The following is a 15062-nucleotide window of genomic DNA, read 5'->3' as shown; positions in this document are numbered from 1 at the left end:
AGAAACCAGAATTTATAATAGAATTTATAATAATTATAATTTATAATAATATAATTTATTTATTTATAATAAAGTAATATAAACTGGGATATGTGTTGAGTTTGAGTTTACCATTAAGTAAGTTTATTCAGACAAAGAATATAGATCTAGTTTAAGCTATTCAAACCGCTGAAGACGAAGATAATACACGTATAATATAAATAAATATTCAAACAACTAAGATTAAATAATAAAAGTGAATTTAAAATTATATTTAATAATATAAAATCTTAATGTGATGCCTTAAACATTGAACTATCTATTCTTCGTACAACTAATGAGCAAAAAAAAAAAACAGATGCAATATCTAGGTTGATCTACCTGAGGGTTATTAAAGAATATCTTTATTCATTCCATTTATGGATCATTTTTTAAATCAATTAAATAATCGATTTTTATTTCCTAGATCTGTAATTGAAAATGTTAACGTTATTTTATCATCATCCAATAGTACACAATATGAAGAAAAAATTAAGCAGCCAGTTAAAATTTATCAAGGCCATTTAGATTGCAGTATGTTAGCAGTTTTGAGTGAAATTAAAATTTGGCAACAAAAATTTACAGGAACTAAAAACGCTCTAATAAGAACTAATAACGCTGTTAAAAAATGTAACATATCAATTTTCCCTTCTACTTTCAAACTTTTATAGATTTTAGCAAATCTCCCAGTTACAATTGCTAACAGTGAACGATCTTTTTCAACATTTAAAAGATTGAAAACATATTTACGAAACATCATATGTGAAAATAGGTTAAATTAGGTTATGTTGTAGTTATAACGAATCTATAATAAATTGCATTTGCAAGAAAGACCCATTGGCTATAAGTAATTATTTTCATTTGGCCTGTGGAATAACCGTAACTGCGATTACATCATCTCTTTGGTATACACATTTTAAAAGAAGAAACTTGATGTCAGCGGCAAGTTTGATACCTCGTGTGAGAAGGGCCTGGATTAATTTGTCCATGGGGCCCTTAATTTCTCTCCACGGCTCTGAATATGGGTCGTGATTTGCAGCACTCGTCGGGCGTACGATTGGAGAACAGTGAACAAGATATGTAGAATAACGAGTGCGAAATTTGTGCAGCGGTCATGGCATGGGGGAATTTTGAATTTAACAAGAGACAGCGTTGTGCCGATACAATCAATATTACCGAAGAGGAGTATTGGTAAAACGATGAGATTAGCTGCGTTCCCATACACGTTATTACATCGAATAAAACAGATACATCGTATACACATTGCATTCGGTGAAACCATTAATTAGTGTCGTCAGAAAAACTAAACATTTCGAAAAAACTTGACCCTTAAGAAGATCAAATTTTATTTTAAAAAAACCAGAGAGGTACGTAGAGGTTATCAATCAGACGATTTTCTTCGGTTGTCATCACTTGCTCGGGCTTTTATCTATTCGCCTGGAAAAATCATTCGATACTTATTGTTATACAAGACGTACATTGGAACATTGAAATAGATAAATGTTCTCTTAAGTAAGTTTAGTACAAGCCAAAACGAAATGATCAATGCGGTGTATCTGCTTTGTTCGGTTCAGGCCATAACATTTTTCCAAAAGCTGTAATCGGAGGGATTGATTCTTGATTAAAACGTTAACCGAATACATCAATAGAGCAATGTGAATTTCAATATTTTCAATGTAAGACATATGTTGATTACTCAAAATTTAAGTTTTTTTTTTTTAAATAAAATGCATAATTACTAATATCGAGTTCTTTATATTTTGTTTAAACATTGTTCACGCTCGTATTTATGTATTGAATATATATTATACTTGTAATGTACTCGTGATGTACACGATTCATATTAATTGCTGTCATCTTACTTGCGGTAACACTTATGCGGCTTCTTCATCAGTCACAAAACATGTCTCCGCTAAATGCGTCATCATTGAATCCTTTCTATGAAAGACCATGTGACCGACCATCGGACGTCAATCAATTTATTATCTCCGAGGCTGTATATGACCAACCATGAACGCTGACTTATACTCCAGACCAGTTCCCTCTCTCCTCAAAACACCTCTGCATACGCTTATGATTAGCTATATTATATTATTTCTCCTATAAAGTGTCCCGACCGTAAATAGATACTGGACCAAGCCTTGACTATAATATACCATTGTGTACCCGTAAAAGTGCATTAAAATAATAATATCGTATTAGTAAACGAAAAGCTATTTTACAATATATTGCTACTGACCAACGTAAGCCCCTATGAAATATATAAAATACAGTGGTACTTTTATAAAATCAAAAACGCATCGTTTGCCGTAATAATACACTAACAGGCAGTTTGTATACTTTATTTAGTCGCTTTATTTCGATGATAATATAATATTGATCTCAATTATAATGTACACTAAAAAAGACGTTTCCAAACAATACTATTTTGTGATAAATATACTTGTGATAAACACTTCAAAATAGGTATCTATTCAGAGTGCGAATTTCATTTAGTCCTAGGTACAAATATCATCAATCCCTGATTATTTATAGACAAAATAGTAATGCTAAATAAAACCATTATGCTTTGGAACCTAAAACAACATTTATAATTTAAGAATTCCGGTTTGGTTCCAATACTTAAATGATCAAAACAAAGATTTTGATTCCTACAGTTTAAAAGGTTCCGATTCCGAAATCGGTTATTTTTGGTTCGATTCCTGCTCCTGCTGAAGACTACCGGCAGTTTAATGATTCTATATGTGAACTCAGCGACTGCGAATCGACACCATGAATTTATGTAATGAGTCTGCAATCATCGACCCATCCATATATCCGATATCGCGGGAGCCACATTGAGAGTCATTCTATTGAGCATTAACTCATAGTTTCGTCGTGTTTTTGGAAAATAAAACCATACAATGAATTTTAATGTTTCATTCCAACAATGATCGATCTTCTCGTCCAACGACCTACCGATAAATAAAGCAGGTTATAGTAACCTAAATTCGCACTTTAATCAATTCAATACCTAAAGACATGGTAAAATATAAATACTAACGTAAGGGGCATGTCATTTTTTTATAGTTCTTTAATTTGAGCATTATTCTGGCAACAATAGCATAAAAGGTATCGTAAGTATTACTAGGCGCAGGATTAACAGAAAAATACAATTCGTAGATATGGTACAAGACGTAAGTACAATCGATGGCAGTTTCCCTAGATCTGTGAGTGTATAAATTTTATAAAACATTTGATTTAGTGAACGGATACGTTTCTATATTTAATAACATGCGTAAATTATTTCTCGATTTGTTTAAAATTGACCGAATAAAACAAGAATTTCCTATCGTGGTTTAGTATTATTCACTTGTTGACCGTATACTCATAATTTTTAAACAATTATATTTTTAGTAAGAATTTTAGTTTTTTATTAGGTAAAAATAAATAACACAATCAATTAATAATAATTTGGTACAATGGCTAAACTAGGGTGACCATATTAAAAAAATAAAAAACGGAATAGCTGTTACTTCCCCCCCCCCAAAAATAAAAAAAAACTCATCCATATACATTCACACATATGCACACAAATCTCGGGAGTTATAGTCCAAATCTCTGTCATATCATAAACTATTATTTTCATTTTACTTTACCTTTTTTTAGTAAAATAACCTAAATAATAAAATTTTTTTTTTAATTATTATTAAATTATTAAATCGGTAATTTTATAGTTCGTCGGCATCGGGAATTGACGCTTGTTCCACGAAAACATTTATCTGTTATTTCTAAATTTTATTTACAAGCATTGATAAAATGCATATAATAAATAATATGGCAATAACGGGATTAAGACGGGACAATCTTCTAAAAACGAGATAAATAGCGTCCCATTCGAAGTTTGTCGGGACAACGGGACGTGATGATCAAAATAGGGACAATCCCGTTTTAAACGGGACATCTGGTCACCCTAGGCTAAACCAATGATGGGTTTTTCATTTATATTTTATCCTATACAGCGAATACCTCTGTAAATTGAATATTTTTAGTAAAAACTCATTAACAATTGTTAATAATAGGTTTCACCGTGTAATTACAATGATCACCAAGAAAAAAAACACTGTAATGTAAGGCTAAGTAGGACGATGGAACAAATCATTAAGTCACAAAGTATGTGATTATCGTTGGGAACGTTAAAACGTTGATACAATAACGTAGTTAATCTGCTCCGGATCGACATGGTAATAATAATCGATGAATTGGAAATATTATTATTATATAGTAGTAAAAAAACCGAAATGTGATAGGTGACCGCCCAGGCGACGGTATGGAAAAGGTAACAGAATATTTATTTATATTTATTTTTTATTTTACAAGACACTTGGGCTGAAAAAAAACAGTTTAAAACTAAACAAATTGATATTAAGTGATATACGAAAAATATGTTGTGTAATTTTTTTTTTCTCAGGATCAATACACGCTGCTCCGAGTGATGTTCGTGTGGTTATACGTGCGTGATGGAAGCGAGAACTGATTTTATGATTTTGTAAAGCAAACAGATATGTAATTTCAGTTATAAATTACTAAAAACCGTTGTAAAATGTTTTTACGAGGTATACAATATAATATTTGAGTTTGTTGCCAGAAATCAATATACGACCTGAGGCTGCGACAGCCGTGGAGGCACCCACAGTCGAAAATACGTCGAGTGTATCGGAATAAATTGCATATGAGGAAACAATTTTATGGTTTAATTGGATTCTGGTTTTGGTTTAGGTTTCAAAAAGTAAATATTTAAGGTCCCAAACGATTGTATTGAGTATCGACGATACTGGTTATCAATTGTGAGTGACGTGGCAAATTTGTTTTCAACATTTCAACAAGATAATAATAGCAATAAAATACTATCGACAAAATGTAAAATACAAAGTTCCTATATGATTTAGATTATAAAAAGTTTGAATGTTTTACAAAGGCCATAACTTATACTATTTGATACCTACCTAATATATTTCTAACATTAATTTAACATTTAAAAAACTCATTGCATTACTCAGTGGTGTATCCAGAATTGTTTTTTGTGGGGGGCTATAAAAAATGTAACATTAAATTTTTTTGAATTTTGTGTGTTTTTATTATAATCAATAGACATACATCAATACATTAAACATTTTTTGGGGGGTTTATAACCCCCTAACCCCTCTGAATATGCCACTGGCATTATTAATCATTCACAACTTGAAAAAAATCCAGGAGTAACTTATGATGGATTCCTATTAAAAAAAAAACCGACGATAAGCACCCGATAAATAGCCATTGAATGACGATAACCTGGGATGGAAATTTATATATCTTGGGCCTTATAGTTGTCCCCTTTCCCAACCACGACGACCGAGACCATTACATAAGCCCTTAGCGTGATAATTCGTTTAATTAAAACCCTTATATGCGTGCGTTGCACCAATATTGTTCTAACGAACAAGCCACATATTTTCACTTGTCATTTCACCATACTATACGAGTTCGTCAAAAAAATAAAAAAATAAATAAATAATAAATAAACAAATAAAATAAAATAAAAATAAAAATGAAAACAAATCTAATTACAGTACTTATGCGAAACACGTACATAACATAATGCAGTACAATACGCGAGTAAGAGTTAGAAGAGTGTGCCGCGGAGTAATGGCGTGCACCATTATTGCGAATGATAAAAAATAAACATCATTAGCGAGCATCCCAGCACGAGTGTATCATCGTATTATGTCATTGATACGAGCACATATTATCCATACAACATTTGACTGTATACAGGGTGTTTCTGAAATGAACGAGATCGTTAATATGAGCGTACTCAAAAATAAAAAAAAAAAATGAAATTTATAATATCATATGAGTAAAGGAGGGAAGTGACAATATATTTTTCTTTACTACCGTCAAATGATTTTTTTGTTTATCAAATTATAGTAAGAACAGTGTCTTGAACCTGAAATTTAATACTCGACACGATATCCCCTAGGAAATTCTCACGTGAATCGATATGCAACATTGCTCGTCAAAATCAAAAAGTATGATTTGACATATCAATTGGTGAAAGGATTCTGCAAGATTAACGGTGATAAAATTAATTTGTTTTTATTTATAACACACCAAAATAATTAACACAGTTTGATATTTTATAGAAAAAAAAAAAAATTTGAAACAATAAAAAAATTATGGTAAACTGATTTTTAAATTATCGAAGTAATAAATGAATAAAACCATTGTGCTATTAACCTTATCCATTTTGGAAACACCCTGTACCACACAGTAAATCTTAATTTTTTTTTTCCTTCTATAAACGAAACAAAATGTACCTACTAATGGAAATCTCGTCAACGATATACCTCGGTACATCATTATTGTGCGTACATATCCCCTGGAGAGTATTGATTCGGTATGTTATTATTATGAAAAATGAGTATGCTTGAGTGTAAAATACACTACGAACGAAAAATCGCATTCGAATCCTATGCGCAAAATATGGCGTATAATATAACGTTATACGCGAGTGACGGTTTACGATTTGGAGTGTTTTCATTGAACGTACTCGTGAATGGAAATATTAAACATGCGTTTTTTACGTGAAACATTTTATGTGCATTTTAATATGTGTAGTATATTTACTGTACGATTCACAAGGGTAAATTTAACAAAACGCGTCGGTACACGATATTTATTGTACGACAAGCAAGAAGAAGAATGATGGAATGGGTGTATTATTTTTTCCAAACGATTTGTTTTGACCAGAACAGCTTGAAGGTGCACGGACAAGAACAATTTTTAAGTAGAACGAAAATCAAAACATAAATAATCAACGAAAAAAGTACGTGTATTGAAAATATAAACGATGTCAAATCGCAACGTTTAACGAAAGTGAAATTAATATTTTGTAAACTATATTTGTACAATAGCAAAACTATGATCCTTTCAGGCCCAGAGTGTTCTGAAGTGGACTCAAAATTGAAGAAATTATAATAATAGATGAATTGTTTTTTCCGTGTGATAATTTTGTTTCTAAACGAAGAAATTACTTTATTCGAAAAAAATAATAATAATAATTAATTAAAGTTATAGAGGTATTTATTTTACGTCGCTGAACTTGGCTCACCCACTTACCAATTAGTGTACAAAATCTGTATCAACAGTTAGCAAGTTGTTAGCAAATGATAGCAAATTGATTTTCAGAGTTAGCAAATTGTTCATTTTTTCTTTACAATCAATTTATGTTTGGGTGGGCCAAGTTCATGTAGCCCACCCACTTTACGTTATCAGCACGAAATTCATGCCAAAGGTTAGCAAATAGTTAGCAAATGATAGCAAATTGATTCTCAGAGTTAGTAAATCATTATGACTTAACTAAAAAACGTTATTTATATGGGTGGGCCAAGTTCAGGTAGCCAATCTTACATTCACTTTACGGTATAAATTTTAAAATTAACTGTGTTATAATGTGTATTATAATAATATTGTTCTACAATTCACTATTATGTACATTTATCAAAGATTTTTTCTCTGAAGAACCATATATAATTATGTACAACACATGTTGTTTGTAACCAAATATTGGAACAATAGGTGAGTTCTAAGAATACTTAATCCATACAGCATTGTCAAAAACTACGTTTCTAAATATAGACATTCCTACTGATATGACTAATTTTATTGAAAAATATATATATATATATATATATATATTATATGATTTTTGCATAAAATGTTTTCTCTTAATAAGAGTCATTCGTTGTTCTGTGTTTCTATCTGAATAGTGTGCCAATCCAGGGAAAAATAATCCAGCAAAAAAACTGTTTTGTTTTATTATATTTTCATTTTTTACCGTGTTTTTAATTTAACGATGACTAACAAGCTAAGTTTTTCAAATATTTAAAATACATATTCCCTTTTACTACGTAATGTTATATCTTTATACTATAATTTTATCTGTATTAGTACTAACAAAACCTAACCTAAACTAACCAATAAAAACAAGATTGGGATTAAGGGTGAATTAACTGTTATTTCTTTCGATAGGTACTATTTATTATACACTGTACATTGGGGTTAGTGATTTCTTAATTTGGTAAAATTAACCAAATTTTGTAGTGCCGCAACTAGGGATTTGAGACTCTGAGTGCAAGTCATATTATGGGTCCCCTATTTTTGATTTGAGTGTAACAATCATACCATAAAGGTTTGGGGGCCTCCTTAAACTTATACATGAGGGCTTTTGGGGTTGCAATGCACCCCCTGCACCACCGCTAAGTGCGAAACTGAAATCTTGCCTAAAACAATCGTATGACACTATGAAAGTAGAATTGGGTTAATTGAGGTCTCAATATTTTTCCGAAGAGAAAAAGCATTTCAAATTATTCTTTTGACGATTTTATATTTTTTTGGGGAAAATATGAGGTACCACCAATCAGCATATATACTCATTTCTGCCAGATAAAGGTACGGTTTCGCGCAGATTAGGCGATAGCCGACGATATCGCTTACCAGTTGTACATCATGCTCAAATAGTAATAACCTTTTTTAACCATCCATACGCAATCAATTATCAAATAATAATATAATTTACAATAATAGTATTATTAATTATAATTAGTTTTTATAATATAAAAAGTTAAAACATCGAATACGAAAAAAAAAAATACAAAATATACTATAAAACACTATAACTATATCAAAATTAAAACACAATATCAACGCTCTGTATGTCTCGAGTAAACAAACAACAATACTCGGCACAAGTTAAGATCATGACCAGTTGCGCATTAACCTAACCTGAACTTGGTCCATCCATATAAATAACGTTTTTTAGGTAAGGTATAATGATTTGCTAAGGAAATCAGATGAGAATCAGTTTTTAATACTAGAAAGGAAAATATTACGAAAGATCTTCGGTCCAATAAAAGATAACATCACAGGAGAGTGGAGAAGAAGGAAAAATATAGAGCTACAAGAAATTTTTAATGAAAACAACATAGTAGATACGATCAAGAAAAAAAGGTTGCGGTGGGCAGGTCATGCAATGCGAAGCCAGAACTCTTTACTAAGAATGGTTTTAGAACAGAATCCAGTAGGAAAAAGGCCCTTGGGAAGACCAAAGTTGAGATGGGAAGATTTAGCTAAGAGAGATATAGAAGACTTAGGAGGCGGAGCAAAATGGAAGGATTTGGCGATGGATAGAGATGCCTGGAGAATTGGTTGTGAGACGGGATGGTCCTAGCGGCCGAATCCCAAGAAAAAGAAGATAATGATTTGCTATCATTTGCTAACTATTTGCTAACCTTTGGCATGAATTTCGTGCTGATAACGTAAAGTGGATGGGCTACATGAACTTGGCCCACCCAAACATAAATTGATTGTAAAGAAAAAATGAACGATTTGCTAACTCTGAAAATCAATATGCTATCATTTGCTAACAATTTTGTTGATACAGATTTTGTACACTAATTGGTAAGTGGGTGGGCCAAGTTCAGGGACATATTTATTTGCTATGTTTTACCCGATTTAGTTATAAATATTAAAATTAATTAAGTCATATTAATAACGTTGAAACGAAAAAATATTGAGTACAGATGAATATTGATGCATATATGAAAAAAACAAGAGCTGTAAAATTTGCCAAAATAAGTTTCAAGACTATAAATATAAATACAATGGAAAAAATAGTGATTTTAATTTTAAAAATTGGGCCTTAAAGAGTTCCTATTGTTAATTTAAAATATTTTATGTACCGCAGATGTAAGTGAAGTAATTATTATTCTAAATTCAAATTTTTTTTCTTTTTAAATCAACGGTTATTTTACATATTTGTTGAGAATTGTACAAACATATGACTCTGAAAAAAATGTATTTACCGAATAGCTTTTACTTCGGTTAAATCATTATTGCGTTAGTTTTATTTTAACCTTTTTACATGAAATAAAATAGTCCATGAAATAAAAGGTGTTTTTCTTTTATAACAATTTTAATACACTAATCAAAAATATTATTCATGGCAAAAAAAATCATTTATAAGTTTTATTTTTATTGTTTTTTTTTTTGTTTTTTTTTAATAGATATCTTTTCCGATGTATGTATGAAATAAATACTCACACATTTTCCAAGACCGATATCCTATAATCAAGTTCAATGGGTTCCCAAAATATGCATCACGGTGCTCTCGGAACACCACCACCATAGGGCACCAAGGCTCACGTGAAAAGAAAACTAGTGTTCGTTTACTGTGCAAACTGTTAGGTCCTCGTGATATTTTTCTGCACGGCACCGTGATTAAAATTGATACAAAAAAGTGAAACAAAGGGTAATATGTTTGGAAACCACTGATATAAGTACATAGGTACCTAATAACCGGGTATTTGTTATTAATCATAACGTAATTATTAAATGTACTCGAATAATCGAGATAAGTGTCTTATTGTTAATTTACATTATCTATAAATATCAGTATGCGATGTCGTGGTTGTATTTTTTTACTATCAATCGTTCGGCTACAGTTGATATGTTGGTTTTCGTGACACGTGTTGACATTTTCGTACAAAATATTAACGCAGTATTCACTGCAGGGTTAACCCGAATCAACCCGAACCCGTAACACCCCTAAAAATCATTAAAAAATTTAAACACCCGAATCAACCAAAACGCAAATAAAACATTCTGGTTAACCCGCAATCTGAATAATTTTTTGATTTTTTACAACCTTCATCTGATATATCATTTCGTATGTATTTCATGCGGTTGGTTCGAGAAACATTTTACAATTAATAATAGGTAAATTCCATAAACATTTTCTTGAAAATGAAATCTGATAAAATCATTAAATGATTCTGAATAAACCAAACAATACTATATAAATCATTTTTTAAAATATAAATATAATATAATTTATAACTTCATTAGAATTTAAAATAAATCCCAATATAGCCAACAGCAATGTAAAATATAGACGTGGTAGTCTTGATATTCGTGACCAAATACTACTAATAATAAGTAATAATCAATTCCTATAGGCTATAAATAATATCTAGTATTATTTTCCAACCAACTTTCCAAGCGATTTAATTATAATTAAGTAATAAATATTGTAATTCGTGGCTTATTAACTATTCACCATTTTCCCCGGAAATTTATATTTTATTTTTATCTTTATGGCTCTACGCACCTATGGCCTGCCTATTTGAAATATTATTTTAGTCACCTCATATTCGTCTACTTGGTAAGCGGTGAATTGTATCTCACCATCTCGGATTGTTTTTTGATTATAGTTATTTGTTTAATGACTATTGTAGTGCTGATAAGTAATTATTTAATAATTGTCAATAATTGTTATTGCTGTTCTTATTAATTCATCATACGATTTGTAAGTATATATTTTTATATTAATATTTATATAGATTTAAACTTCATAAAACTGTAAAAGAAAGACTATTTAAATTAAAATTCATGATAAAATGATCAATCTTCAGAATCTCCTGTTATGTATGTTTTATTATGCAAAATTGAGATATCAAATTGTTGCAACTATTGATTTTACAAAATGTACTTGAACACCCGTAATAACCCATATTAATCCAAATAATAACGATCATTAACACCCAAACGTTTATTTAGATTTACATTAGCCCTAAATCGCTGCGCTTCGTTAAGCATACCGTCGTGAAAATAACAAATTTTAAAAAATGGATCAATATACTAAAAAAAAAAAAAATGAGATTAATAAATGCAAATACATATATATTATAGGATCAAAAATACAGGGAATGTATGTACTTAAACACTTTGGCATTATCTGATATCGGTGTAACGACACAAATTGTCAGTCAAGCGTGCATGTTGACAGTTATGTGACAAAAACTGTTGAATGAACATAATATAATTTCGAAAAATATTATCATTAGACAAATGGCGAATTGCCGAGTCAACTGAAAATGTAATAAATTTCAAGTATAGTTCTATTCGCTTGTCAAATTTTTCTCGATGAGTTCAGTCGTTCAACTCATATTTTTTTCTGAAACCACATCTTTTTTAATTCGCTAAAATACAATGATTAACTTTTTATAATACATACGCTACAAAAATGTGTTTATATTCCTTTAATATACTGTATGCTGACGTCGAAATCAACTAAAGTTTCAAAAGATGCGTGGCGAACGGTTACATAACTATTTTTAAAAGCGTTTGAAAAAATATGTAATTAGTAATTTTTTGTTTTTATTTCTAACATAACCAATTTGTTGGCATTTTCGTAAAATTTTAAAGGACAACGTTTGCGTTTTTTGCCGGTAAAAAGTAAAACGGGCGGAATTGTATAATATTTTTGAGCACAATCATATTACCTTTTTTTTTTTTTTTGTTATGTAAAATGTATAACAGGCGCAATCATATTGCAACGTTTATTTTATTTATTTTCTTCGATAAAAAAATCATAGTAGATAATCGCGACCACCTGCAAAGTACACTCACACAACAGAAATGAATGAAAAAATCTGTTGGGGTTTGTTTGCGAAAAGACATAAGACCCGTCGCGTGTTTGTTGTTTTTTTTCCAATGAATCACAAACTTCAGACAAAGTGCGAGCGATTATGGTTGTTGAGTTCATTTGTTCACGCCGACAATAGTAGTCATTTGAAAAATGTATTACACTATATTTACTTACAAACTTTCGTTTATCAATTTATCCTAATGTTACATCACGTTGACGTATTTTGCAATGCTTTAAGTTCCATAGCATTCCTGGCGCAGTTAAAATGAAATCGGGTTAACGTTATCGTAGGAGGAAAACTCTCAGTGTTATCATAAAAACTACGAGGACCACTTTTGTTTGCGTTCGTTGCCGTAAAAACAAAAATCGTTAAGTCGGATTGAGCTAAATTTGTATAGTCGAAACCATTCGTTTGTTTTTCTCTCGCTGCTGCGAGTAAATAATGAAACGTCCGACAACGAATAAGTTATTTTTCATCTTTTTATCCATTACAAAAGTTTAAAATGTTGATGACAAATGCGCTACGAGCAACATAATGATGGCCCATGATGTTATTAATACCCCGGGTACCACTACTGTTGTAATCTATCCGGTCGTTAATAATTCACGGTAAAAAACAAACGGTTTTCATTAACCTGTTCAGATCAAGAACTATATATTTATTTCTATTATCATTGCACGCGATATGTACTGGCTGGTGGTTAAATCTATTTTTCTGTTTAGTATTTGATCAAAATACAATATTACTAATGAAATCATTATAATACATTTCGTATCATTATTATTAATAATTTTTCGTCGGCGGATTATTGACGTTTTGTGTTCATCAAAACGTCTGCCGCGACATAATAATAATTCTTTATAATACACCGGTTTAATAATAGTATAATTACGTGAACCGTAAATAAAAATCAGATTTTCTGGTACAACCCCAAATAACAACTTTCCAGTTATATGTTGTTCTGTTTTTTTAAACAATGTATTCGTCTTATTAGAATAACTGTTCAAATTTTCAGATTCCTCAAGAGTGTTTAAAAACACATGCGTACAATGATATCGTACAGTAATTAAAATTCAACAATAAGATTTAATTAAAATTTCGAATTTACCTGTAACTACCTAAACTCACCTCTGTGTGCATATAATACAATGTATTTTTAAATACACAATATATAGGTTCATATTAAAATTAATTAAAATTTATATAATTTATTTTTTTATTTTGACTGAGGAAACATTTTTATTTGCATTCGGACTGCAATAATTATAATAATACAATTTAGTTATTAATTAAAACTCAGTTTAACAGTCTCATTAAATGTTCATGGTGTACTCTCCTCCCACTATATTATGCTTTTAATGAAATTAATTGTAAATACATTCAATTTGTTCTAATTAATATATGTGCTCAAATTACCATGATTCCGTCTTCCACAATGGTAAGAATGTATAATATAACAATACTGAAAGGATCAAAGGTCTCTCTCTACGGCTATTAAGTTTCAACTGTTTTTATTGTAGTTTGTTCCTTGTTGTGCTATCTAGTGGTTATTTACCGAAACGTCACTTTCACCCCGTTTGTTCGTGTTTATTTAATTCGATTAAGACACTATTTTATCGTTGAAAAATGGGTAATTTTAGGTAAATAAATTATATTTAGACGTCTAGTTAGTTATTAATTCTAGAATTTCGAAATTCCCTTTAAAATACAAAACGAACGTTCGCATGTAGGTACTGCAACATCGGTCAAATAATTTTCATATAATTATGTAAAATAACGCGGCCTGAAAAAAACAACCGTAAGTAGGCAATTAGTGGATAGTTGTATTTTCACTTATTATAATAACTACAGATGTTACGGCGCAAAACTGAAATCGTTCGATTGACTGTAGGTTTTAATAACAAATAATAAGTTGACCGATGACGGACATGAACTAGTAAAAAAGTTAAACAGAATGAAAAAGCTATTATTTTTTTTTTTTTTTTAGATTTTACTAATATATCATTAATAACTGGTTTTAATAATCATTGTATCACATGACTTATAGTTGGTTATCTTTTTTTCAATTAGTTCGAAAATAATCAGCAAACTAAAAATTAAAATACTATTTTATTTTCCATCTTTGAATTGGACCAAGCGATGAATACGTGTACATTACTTCGGGGAGTATAATTATGACGAATGTTTCATAAAACGGTAAATAAATTAAAATGGGTACAATTATTTTGTATGTTATCTAAGTGGCTGCAGAAACGCTAATTAAAAAATGAATTAACTTCTTCATGACTAAGTAGAACAATATTTTTCTCGGTATTAACTTTAAACATAAAGAATCATATTAGTCATATTGTTATTTAACGTTGGACATATGACTTAACTTTCTTGTGTTGACTGAACCTAACTCCGGACCAATATAAATTCCAGAATCATCGAATTGTGGCCAACGATCGTTGTTTATCGTAAAAACAACTTTTCGGGGCGAATCGATAAAACCAATACAGATGGGACAAATATATGATTGCAGTATATTATTTA

This window comes from Sipha flava, unplaced genomic scaffold (assembly GCF_003268045.1).
Source record: "Sipha flava isolate LNK unplaced genomic scaffold, YSA_version1 275_pilon_pilon, whole genome shotgun sequence".
Classification (NCBI taxonomy): domain Eukaryota; kingdom Metazoa; phylum Arthropoda; class Insecta; order Hemiptera; family Aphididae; genus Sipha; species Sipha flava.
The sequence above is the reverse complement of the archived record's forward strand: the minus strand, read 5'-3'. Positions refer to the sequence as shown.